General features: G+C 32.0%; 1 pseudogene; it reads left to right on the top strand.

Annotated features, from left to right (window-relative positions):
* The first annotated feature begins 348 nt into the window (after positions 1–348).
* Positions 349–11166, top strand: LOC109340634 (annotated as a pseudogene).
* The last annotated feature ends 1141 nt before the right edge of the window (positions 11167–12307 follow it).

Genomic DNA, 12307 nt, shown 5'->3' with positions numbered 1-12307 from the left:
TCCCACTTTCTTTATTTGACATAATGATTCATCTAAGCATTCATCTTGTTCGAGATACACAACTATGTGATCCTTCCTATATGAGATGGATGTGCCCTTTTGAGCATTATATGTAGATATTAAAAGCGTATGTAATGAACCGATCAAGACTAGAGGGTTGTATTGTTGAGCAATATATTGTTCAAGAAGCTCTTAATTTTTGTTCCAGATACCTTGCAGATGGTGATTTCATAGGCATTCCAAAGCCTCAGTATGCAAAAAGAGAATTTGGTAAAGGGATTACTTGAAAACAAATATTGACTATATCAAGAGACGAATTGGAGCGAGCACACCTATATGTTTTACATAATGCCGATGATGTTGAGACAAATGTTGAAATACACAAGGAAATGCTTAGGAACTCCAACCCAGGTAAGAATGAAAATTGGATTTCTAAAGAGCATAAGTGGTGTTTCATAAAGTGGCTAAGAAATCACATTGTTGAGGAGTTGAATAAAAATTCAATATCGATTCCCGAATGATTGAACAGGTTAGCCCATGGTCCAAGTATTCACGTTATATCCTACACTCATTACCTAATTAATGGATTCACATTTTATACGAAAAAATAAGATGATCAAAGTAAAATGCAAAATAGTGGTGTGACTATTGTTGCTCGAACTTTACACATGTCAAGTGCGAAAGATAGAAACCCAATATATGTGAATATGTCTTACTTTGGGGTCATTGAATAAATATGGGAATTGGATTATACAATGTTTCGGTTGCAGTTTTTTGTTGTATGTGGGTTGATAACAACAAGGGCTTTCGAGTTGATGAGTTAGGGTTCATGTAGGTGGATCTTAATACGACATGATATAAAGACGAGCCATTTATTCTAGCATCACAGGCTCCACTAGTATTATATGTTAGTGATCGAGCTAATATGAAATGCTCCATTGTTCTTTTGACTAACAAAATAATCGTCAATAATATCAATGGCCAAGAACATGAAGATATTGATGTTAAAGATGATCATTCTTTTGCAATTGGGACATCACAGTCGTGTGAGAGCGGACCAACTACAGATGATGATTTATATACAATAGATTATCATGATGAAGGATATTGGGTGAATCAATGTGTTCCTCCAAACAAGGATGATACAAGGCAAAAACAATCAAAGAAAAGAAATAAAGTAGATCAAAATTTTATTTGATTGTATTTTGCATATATTGTACTAATATATTGTTTGTAATTTTATCTACTTCTATGCCAAAACATAATCGACATGAGATATTGTTTGTTTTTAGTTTATATTATATTGATTTTAATAGTACAAATATTTGGATATACACTACTATTGATATATATATATATATATATCTATATATATATATATATATATATATACATACATACATATTGATGTGTACAATAATCAACAACACATGTTAGGGGAGCTCTAATAAGCGCTGTTGAATGTAGAACATACAACAACACTCTCTAAAATAAGTGTTGTTCCATGTATCACATATAACAGTGCTCTTTATGTAGAACGTTGTTATATGTGTAACATACAACAACGCTTCTTATAGAGAGTGATATTGTATGTATCACATGTAACAACATTTTCTACAAGTGGCGTTGTGATGTGAACCATTTTGGGAATGTTCTTTGTTTTACGATCCTTCATGGATGGTGTATCACCTTTGGCTGAGATTTCTAGAACCATGGTTTAGGCTAGCTTAATTCTGGCCAAGACAACTTTTAGACAAAAGCTTGGCCGAGACAAATTGCAGTTGGACTGAGCCAATTTGTGTGTTGGGGATGTTTGGCCGAGTCAAGATGCATTCCTGGCCTAGGCTTGTTGTTCTCACCATGCCTAGGTGTTTCTGGCCTAGTCTGTGTGAATCAGAACGAGACTGAGTGATCCTGGCCGAGTCTGGCTGGGTTATAATTGTTTTAGTCGAGCCAAATTTTGTGTAGGCTAATTTTTTATGGGCAACGGAGGTAAATATGTTAGGATAAAAGAAATGGAATATATTGAAGGGTGATGGCACCACAAACAAGTGAATTATTTGATAAGCCAAGTGTTAATCGCCACAAGGAAGTATCCTTGATAAGATTTATAATTCTTGGTTCAACCAAGAATGGTTTTAGGAGCCTATGCTCAACTAAAGGGAATCAATTCCAAAACAAATTCATCTTAGTTTATTCATCATTCACATGGCTACATTTATAGGATGGCTAGCCATACTTGGCCTCAAGTAAAGAAAAGAAATTAATCACATTAAAGGCTAATTCATGGTTATCCAAATAATGAGTACATGGCTATGTTCATGTCATTATACGACTAGGATACTTAGTGAATTCCTAGACATGCTTATGTGTCTACATTATTAAATTAAACACAAATAATGAGTAGCATAGGATTCAAAGAAGAATCCTAATTCATGGGAGTAGTATCAGGATTCTAGTTTGATTAACTAAATGGTCAGATAGTTGGGTTTACCTCTCGCTCATTCCCCAATGTATCTAAGAAGTGTAATTTTTCGGTCAGATAAGTCACATGAATAAAACTCAGTTTAATGATTCAAATCACAACACTCAATGAAATAGAAATAAGAACAAGTGTTTATTGAATGTAAAAGGGCATATCCCCAATCCTAGAAACAAAGTAAATTACTCATTCATGACGGACAAGAGAATACCAAATTCTAAATTAGAGAAGTGTAATATAAAGTATGTTCGATCCTTGAGGGAAAACCCTCAATTATCCTAATTACAAAAATGTTGGGCTAAGCCCAACAAAAAAAAAATCTAGAGTAGGAATAGAATAGAACATCCACGACCGTGGGTGTATGTGGCACCTTGATAATTGCAAAAAGTATACACTTTTTACCATCATTTTATGGAACTTGTCCTATGCATATTAGTCTTTTGTTCTTTATTTATTTATTTGTATCTAACAACTACCTATTCATCACTTTTGTACATTAGAATACCATTAAACCGGTGTTGGAATTTATTCCACAAAACCGAGATGGTTTTCAAAGGTACTTAATAATTAGCTATTAAGGGATTGCTTTGATACCATTAAACTATTGTTAGAATTTATTCTAACAAAGCCGAGATGGAGTAAAGAATGAATAAATCATTCACATGATTATTAATAAGTAAGTTGTAACTGGAATATTCTTGAAACCATTTTACCGGCGTTGGAATTTATTTCAACAAAGCCGAGATGACGAGCAAAGAATAAAACCGAGTTCTCTTACTTAATCAAATAAAAAAGAACACACCGAAGAAGAAGAGGAATTCCGCTTTCAATAAATTGGCACTCATGCCAGAACGATTTGTTGAGATGGGAAAGCCTACTATCCTCTCGAAAAATGAGAGAGAAACAATCTCTCAACAAATTGGCACCTTGCTAAGGAACGATCTGTTGAGAGGGGAAAACAAAATCTCTCCCTCTCCAATTTATCTTTCAACACGCCTTCACTTCAAGTTGCTTATCTTTTATCCAGGCTCCAAGGCGACTACTTTTGGCCCTTCAATTGGTCTTCGCATAGCCTCAACATGAATTCCATCTTCTTGCACCCAATCTCTACTCTTTTTGGCTTCATTCCATCCAAACTACACAACATAGCCAAAAAAAGTCGCTCAACCAGAACAAAGAGAAATAAAAGCTAAAAACAATCCCAAAGTCCTAATTATGTCCTAAAATTCAAGGTAAATGTAATGTAAATGTAGCATAATTTCACACTCATCAAATCCCATCAAGCTTATCTCTTGCTTGTCCTCAATTAAGTATTATGTCAAACTTTCACAAGCATGTATGAATGATGATATAGAAACCATGACCCAAAATAACAAGAAATGTCATGATAGTTTTGAAACAATCTAGACATCAATACAAGACAACCATAAACAAATTTAATTCAAGCTAAGTCTTTGATTCATAACAACTGCAAGAACTAGGGTCACTCTTCTCTCATCACTCTCATGTGTTAAAACGGCATAGTGTTTCCCTAAAAAAAATCATGAAATTAAATTACCATATGCTTCATTATAGACCAAATCGCTGATGACTGTATTTGAATGCATGTAAAAATAAAGAGGTTTTTAAATGGTTGTAATGGGGCCAATATGAATAATTTAATGTGAAATCAACGAAGAAAGGATAATTCAAAAGGCTTCCAATTGTTTCATAAAATACTTAAACTTTTTAGACATCCGATGGAGGCATTGAGATTATCTTAGTAGCCTTACTTTGTCATATGATTCATTTTTTATCAACACTTCTCTTTACAACATATTTTCAATCCTTTCTCTTTTTTTGTATTCATTCTTATTATTTTTCTAACAGAGAAAGGGTGATTTTTTTTTCTTTTTCATATGATCCTTTTTTGATTCATTCTTATATGGTTTCTTTCACTACACATGGCCTTTTTACCTTTCTCATTGCTTCAACTAAACATCACAAATTACCCCAAACCCTCATTTGAGTAGCTATGAAAAATCATAAAACTTCAGGCTCAAAAGTGGAAAACTAATAAGATTTCAATGTTTATAACAAGCGATTGAAGGTCAAAAGAAAAAGTCCTAATTTCCTCTATCATTTTAATGGACACAGACACACTTCAATCTTGAAATGGTCACAAATTAAGTTCTAGAATGTACAATTATTGAAAATTATGCACTCATGAAAGAAAAAAAGGTTTTATGCAATTGACAATTTAAATCAGAACTATTATGTTTGGTCAAAATTTCTCACATTACATTCAACAATAGTTATGAAGAAAAGACTTTTATTAAACAAAATTTAATTCACTATTGTCAGTGGGAGTCAAAGATCAATAATCATCATTCATGCATACTTTTTCATTTAAAACTTTTTCATTTAAAGTAGTCAGACATCACATAGAATAAAGCATGGGATAAATGAGATATGAAACATATGCTAATGCATGATAAAATGTATATTCAATCTAAAAACAAATTTAAAATCTCATTGGTATGCATGACATGAATGATCTATTTAAATGCAAAACCTCCTCAAGCCTAGAAAATTAAATTGTCCCCAATGTAATAATCTAAAAAATAAGAGAGAGAAAAAGAAAACTCACGGGTTAGGCAGGAAGTGTCCCTAACTTATATGCCAATTATAAGTGGTTGACTTCATTGGGTGCAGTGGAATTACCTGCAAAAGAAGGGGAAAAGGTCCCAAATAGCCTATATGTCCTAGATGACCCATGTGTAAATACTCATTGTGAAGAGGGTAACTAATAGGCAAGGTCGTGCTAGCACTTTTCTCTGTAATTTTTTTTGAGTTTATGATTTTTTTTGTGGCCGATACTATATACATCCCCTACAAAGGATCCAAACTCAGGGAGGCACTAAAGCTGACACTAAAACACTAAAATTAATGAACTAAAAGAAATGTACATTAAGTGTGGGTTTCCTTATATGAAACACATGTTTAACGTCATTAGCTTGATAGTTGATCCTTGCGCATCATGCAGGATCCCATGAACATGAACCCGAAAATGGAGGGAATGTTTTTATTTTTACTTTAGGTGTTTTCCCTATCTCCCAAATATCAAATTTATGTATGACCCTCAACTTCTCCACATACAGGTTGTAGGGGAGTAGTGAGCTTGTATTTATAGATTCACTACCTTTGACCACTTCCTCATCAAAATTCAAAGTGTCACCTACCAGAATACTTCCTCCAAGATATCCTCATATTTCACTTTAGGAACTTCCTCCTTCACTACTTGGTTCAACATACCAACCATGCAACATGAGTCCTCAAGAGAAGGTTATTTAATAGATTTAGCAATATTAAATTCAAAATTTTCATCTCCTATGCTTAGAGAAAGTTTTCCATTTTAAACATCATTTATAGCACCAGAGGTAGCAAAAAATGGTCTACCTAGCATGATTTGAATTTGTGGATCTTCTTCCATCCCTAGTATTACAAAATCCGTTGGAATGTAAAATTTCCCAATTGATAGTAACATCCTCCAAGATTCCTATAGGAAATTTAACTGACATATCCGCTTCTTGAAGTGATATAGTAGTGGGCTCTAGTTCACCCACATCCAAATTTTTACACACGGATAAAGGCATGAGGCTCATACTTGCTCCCAAGTTATATAAAGCACAGTCAAAATTAGTGTTACCAATTAAGCTTGGGATAGAGAAACTACCAGGATCCTTTAATTTAAGAGGCAATTTATTTTGAATTAAAGCGATGCACTCTATAGTTAGAGCAATTTTTTCATAATAATCTAGTATTCTCTTTTTAGGTAGAATATCCTTAAGAAATTTCGTGTATGCAAGCATCTCCTGCAGTACCTCAATGAAGGGGAAATTGATACATAATTTCTTAAGAATATCTATGAATTTCCCATATTTCTTTTCTAATTTTGTGTTCGCAAATCTTTGGGGAAAAGGAATTGATGGTACATATGGTGGTGGAGCTACATGTAAGAAATCCACACGAGCCAACTTGTAAAGCCCGAGTGCAATGATTGGATTTTGAAATGAGACACTGGGCACCTTTCTCCCCTCATTCAAATATGGAAGTTACACTTTAAATTTCCTTTAATTCATGAAACACAATGCATTTATTTGAAATTCAAATGATTAAAACTATGCTAGAAATAACTTAAGTTTAAGTGCAAGGGGGTGCCAAAATAATGCTCATGGGCCCCATTTGTTTATTGACCCATATAGGCCAAATTATGGATGGGCCAAAGTGCCACGCCTAGCTAGCTAGGTCATGCGTCCAACTCCTGGCTCAGTGCACCCTGATGCACATGGTCCTCGGTCAGAATGACCTTGCGCCTAACGCATGTTCCCTACTCGCCCAGCGCCTGGTTTATCCTGTGTCTCAGTTAGAATGACCCTGCGCCCAACTTGGGGCTTGGAATTTTCAATGATATCTACCATTTTTAGTTAATATATCTATATTATTAGTGATTTTTTCTATGACAAGGATACCTCAACATGCTTAAAGTGTCCTATATGAATGCAAGTGTGCATGACATGATTTTGATGAAGGCAAAGCTAAAGTTTGATAAAGACAAAGTATGGACAAGGACAAATCAAAACAACATGGAAAACTCAAGTTCAAAAGTCAAGAAAATCAACAAAAGCTATAGAGTAAACTTTCATTTCTTTAGGTCTTAAGATGTTTTGAATTAGTAAAGTTAAGTTAGATGAACCTAATATAAACCTCACATATTAGAATAATGACCATGATGCATATGAGATTTACATTCATACATGATTTGGGTTCAATAGAATTCATACATGATTTTGATGCATTAAGCAAGTTCAACTTATATCCTTTTGAAAATCATGAATCATACATTAAGAAATCATGATTAGAGTTTCATTGAATATTAACTAATAGTTTTCAGAAAACATATAATTGATTAAGGTTATTGTTAGTGATTAAGTCTTTTAAAATGGCAAACTCGTTAATTGATTAAGTACATGGTTAATCGATTAAGTCAGTTTTTGGTTTTGAAATCTTGGATTTTTTAAAGAGCATTACCGAAAATAGTTTGAAACTGAATGGTATTTTAATTAACCTTTCCCATAAGCAAACACAACATTTTTCCAACGAATTTTCAAGAGAAAATCGTAGAGTTTTCTAGAAAAGTGAGCAAGGTACTTTTGATACAACATAAGAGAAAGTTTACGAATCTTTGAAGAGAGTTTTTCAAGCATTCATCATATAAAATATTTTACAAAATATTTGCATCTCATAATCATTCATCTTCATATTATGAGATTATGAGATTCATCAAGAAGATTTTTTTATATTCAGAAATGAGTGTATGAGTAGCACAACAAAGATACAAGATTTATGAACACAAAATACCGATCGAGTTCTAATTTGCCTCTTAGGGCGAGTTATTACCTTATAAGAATAGAGGAATTCAGTAAGAAATCCAAACCTAGAAATGGTGTGGTATCCATTAGAAGTTACTTTCAAGAATTGGAGGATTGGATGTAGATTGTAGTGGTTGGCAATCGAACTAGGATACATTGATCTTGTCAATTTTCTCGTATCCCTACACTTTTACGTTTACGTAATTATCATTTTCAATATCTTGAATTGATCTCCAATTAGGATTATTGCATAAGTGTCATTGTGTTGTTAACCACATTAGTTGAACTGGTATAGTGCATGTGAGAACAGATTCATGTGATTAATCACACAATGAAAGCAAATCTCCCATATCAGAATGGGAGTATTGAATATAGATTGCAATGGTTGGCAATTGAACTAGGATAAATCAATCATGTCAATTTTCTCGTATCCCTACACTTTTACATTTACGTAATTATCGTTTTCAATATCTTGAAATGATCTCCTATTAGGATTATTGCATAAGTATCATTATGTTATTAATCACATTAATTGAACTGGTATAGTGCATGTGAGAACAAATTAATCACTAAATTTCGTTGTATCAAGAATTAAATATTTTCAAGAAAACTGATCGATTTTATCGATTAAGTCTGTTGTTAATCAATTAAGTGGAGCTTTCTATTAACTGGTTAAGTAATCTTTTAATCGATTAAAACCGGTGAAAATCAATGAATATCTTTTACAAGTGAATATTTTCAATAGTAAATCAAACCTTATTCACCTCACCCTTCTAGGTGTGTTAGAACCTTTTAACCAACATCCTATATAAAGTAATAGTTGGAAGTAAGGTCTCATCCTTTCAAAGACCTAATATGCCAACCTCATCTCTCCTTTACATGTCATAAAAGCCTTGTACTTATATCTTTGAAAAAATATACTGAGTATGATGTTACCTGTGAGGATTCTCATATATAGTGAGAAAGTAAGTTGAATGAAATATTTAATCTATAAGACTCTACCATTTAATAGATACTCTTTTGGGTTATGTTCTTCTTAATAACTTAAGTCCTAACATTTGATTGGATTACAGGAAGAACTACCTATATGATAGATTAAAATGTTAATAAGTAAATGTAGTCGCAAATAAGATATGGTCCTATTATCCAGCCAGGGTTGATAGAGTACAACTAGTCATGGAAGTTGGTCCTTAAAGGATATGGCAATGTTAGAAGTACCATATTGAATAGAAAGGTAAGCTCATTATAATATGTAAGTCATGATGCTCTACCACCTAGTAGATTAAGTTTTTGGATTCAATTCTCCTCATAAGATTAAATCTTAAGATTAGCTTACACATGATGAGTTACTATTCCTATCAGTTTATTCCCTATGGACTTTTGGTTGCAAAATGATTGTCTTAAAAGTAGGACTGACAATGTACTGAACCAACTCAGTATTTGTCCAAAACTCGACTAAATATATAGCTCGATAAACGTAGTTCATGAACCAAATAAGCCGAACTTGAGCTGGAAATTGTGCTCGTTAAATAAACGAGTCGAACATGAGTTATATATAGTTTGACTCATTAGGTTGATTAGTTGACTCGATATATATATGCATAAATATGTATATAGCATATATATGCATATATGTAGATATATGTATATGTACATATTGATATATATATGTATATATGTATATATATATATATGAGGATAGATATGTTTACACCCAAGTTATGTTACACTAGTCCTACTCAATTTCAGTCATTCATTTTCTTAGATACAATAGACGAAATGATTGAGTGCAATAAGTGATGATAGAGAAAATGAGAAATCTTAAATAACTTTTAAGTTTTATCCTTTTGAGTGTAACTTAACTTGGGCGTAAACGAATTCCTCATATATATATATGTATATATATATATGTGTATATATATGTATATATATACACATATATTGGTCTCGTTGTGTAAGGCCCTACTGGATCCTCAAGGTCGAGTAATACATAACAATAACTCATATTTATATTAATACTAGACTCCTAATTAAATAAGATAAAAAATTATAAGAAAAGATAATCTCAATCCTAAAATATTTTCTAATATACACTAACAAATCTAAAATAAGTAATAATATTCATTCGATATCCAAATATCGTCTAGATATTCTTTATAAGATAAGTTAATATATTTTAAGATACTTCCATATATTTTAATACTCCCCTCAAATTAAAGCTTAGTAAGTTATAAACTTGTCACAAATAACCCCTTTAAAATAAAAGTAGCCATAAGAAAAAGTAGACAGAGTCCAAATTACTATTTGTTTTTTTAATTAAGATGTAAAAGCACCCATAATAGATATATAATAAGGAAACATGTAGATCACTATTTGTTAGAAATAAGGTTGAGTGCTTTTATTATACTTGAAAATCAGTGAATATTTTGTGCTGGCTACAAAATACTACAATACTTATCTTATTGCTTATAGTGGTGTAGGGAAACTTTCCTTCTATATTGTTTCCAATTTTTCCAATTGAAGTTAAGAACTTCGACGAGGAAAACATGGAAGTAATACTGGTGTCTATGATATAGAAGGAATGTACAAATTTTATATGTACATATTATGTGTAATTTTTATGAAATTTTTAGTAGATAAAAAATTAATAGCTAAAGTTAATGAGTTATTTGAGCTATTTTTTGTTAGCAAAATTCATTTTCCCATATTAATTTGATTGACAAGTTGCTTCATCTATCTATACTAGTTTAATTGACTTTTAAATTAACAAATTAATGTAATATTTTGGAAAGCACATAAAAAATTTAGGATATAATTACAATAACATCTCTATTCTTACTCAAGATTGCGACTTTCAGGTTTGTTCCTTCAAAATTTGAAGAACGTGTCAACAGGCATGCACAAAAACACTCAAATGCTTTAACATTTGATGAAATGATGGAGATGCTAAAGGAAAATATAGTTCGTGAGGATTACAATGGATTGTAAGTTAATTTTGATTATTAGCTAGTGAATATATACACAATAAATTGTCACCATTTGATTCTCAGGCTTGCAAGCTACTTAGAGTGGAAATTCCTATACGTTGTTGCAAAAGATAAGAATAGTTTACTTACAAAAGAAAATTTCCGAGGTGTATATGATCAAAGTCTATTTGAACAAATGGAGAAGAAACACTTTGAAAAGAAAATAAATCAATTAACATCCATATAATTTATGGTGTATGTTGGAGCTATGTTTCTCAAATAAATGTCAAGTGTGAAATAACTCTTGAAACATAATATTGGTATGTATTTCATACATTTTTATTTATATGTTCTTTTAATTATTAAATAATGGTCTTCAAATTATATCATACATTAATTATATTTCAATACTCAAATTTTATAAATGTAACTATGACAATCACAATTAATAAAAAACATATCACTTAAGTCGAGATATGGTGAATACACGAGCGTTGCTACTAGGGATGGCAACGGGCACGGGCGGGCACGGGTAGTAGCTACCCGCTACCCGTTTTAAAATAGAAGAGGAATACCCATACCCGTCCGTACCCGTACGGGTACCCGTGAGCGGTTATTTGTGGGTAGTTCTGGGTACCAGCAGGTTTCCTCTATTATAAATAATTTTTAAATTTTTTACTCCTATTGTATTTCAAATAACATGAAACTTAATTATTTTTGTACATTTTGATTAAATATTTATCTAAAATGCTAAATTTATTGGTGGTTTCCATTTGTGTGATTTTTTGTTCTCATTTTTTTAATACCCGCGGGCTAGTGCCTTAGTCTCTTAAAGTGCATAGATAAATAATCATTCTAAACCACTTTTTTCAAATAATCAAACAAATCAAACAAATCTATTAATCAACATTAATTAATTTTTTGTACCCAAAACAAGGAAAACTTGATTTCCATATTACACTTAAGGATACATAGAAGTACGATGAACTCCTGCCATACATAAATATAAAAAAATTGTTTTGTTTTAATATTTCATTTTTAATAGAACAAATTAAGGATATACTTTATCCATGCAACTAGGGTGAGTAAGGTTTCAATATGGGTAGAAAATATGTTACTACATTTCACGATTTGTAATCAAAACACGAGCTCAAAACTCTGAGTTAAAGACCATTTTTTTCAATTTGGGCATAAAATAGAGTTTTCTATATTTTAACCGCAAAAAGCATAATCGTGACCCCAAACCTTTTGGGAGAGGTCGAAACTAGATTCAACCTCTTGGTAACTCGCGTTGTTAGTGTTCAACCAAAATTGGGGCACTAAAATTTGTTGATTGTGTTTTAATATTTTCGGGAACAGAAACGAAATACCATAACCATTCAAAGGATGAATTACGGCAACCAATTATTATTAAAATTAGTTATTTTTGGTTTATTAAACTTGATAGA

This window comes from Lupinus angustifolius, unplaced genomic scaffold (assembly GCF_001865875.1).
Source record: "Lupinus angustifolius cultivar Tanjil unplaced genomic scaffold, LupAngTanjil_v1.0 Scaffold_215_41, whole genome shotgun sequence".
Classification (NCBI taxonomy): Eukaryota; Viridiplantae; Streptophyta; class Magnoliopsida; order Fabales; family Fabaceae; genus Lupinus; species Lupinus angustifolius.
Note: the sequence above shows the minus strand (reverse complement) of the source record. Positions and strands in the feature narration are given on the sequence as shown.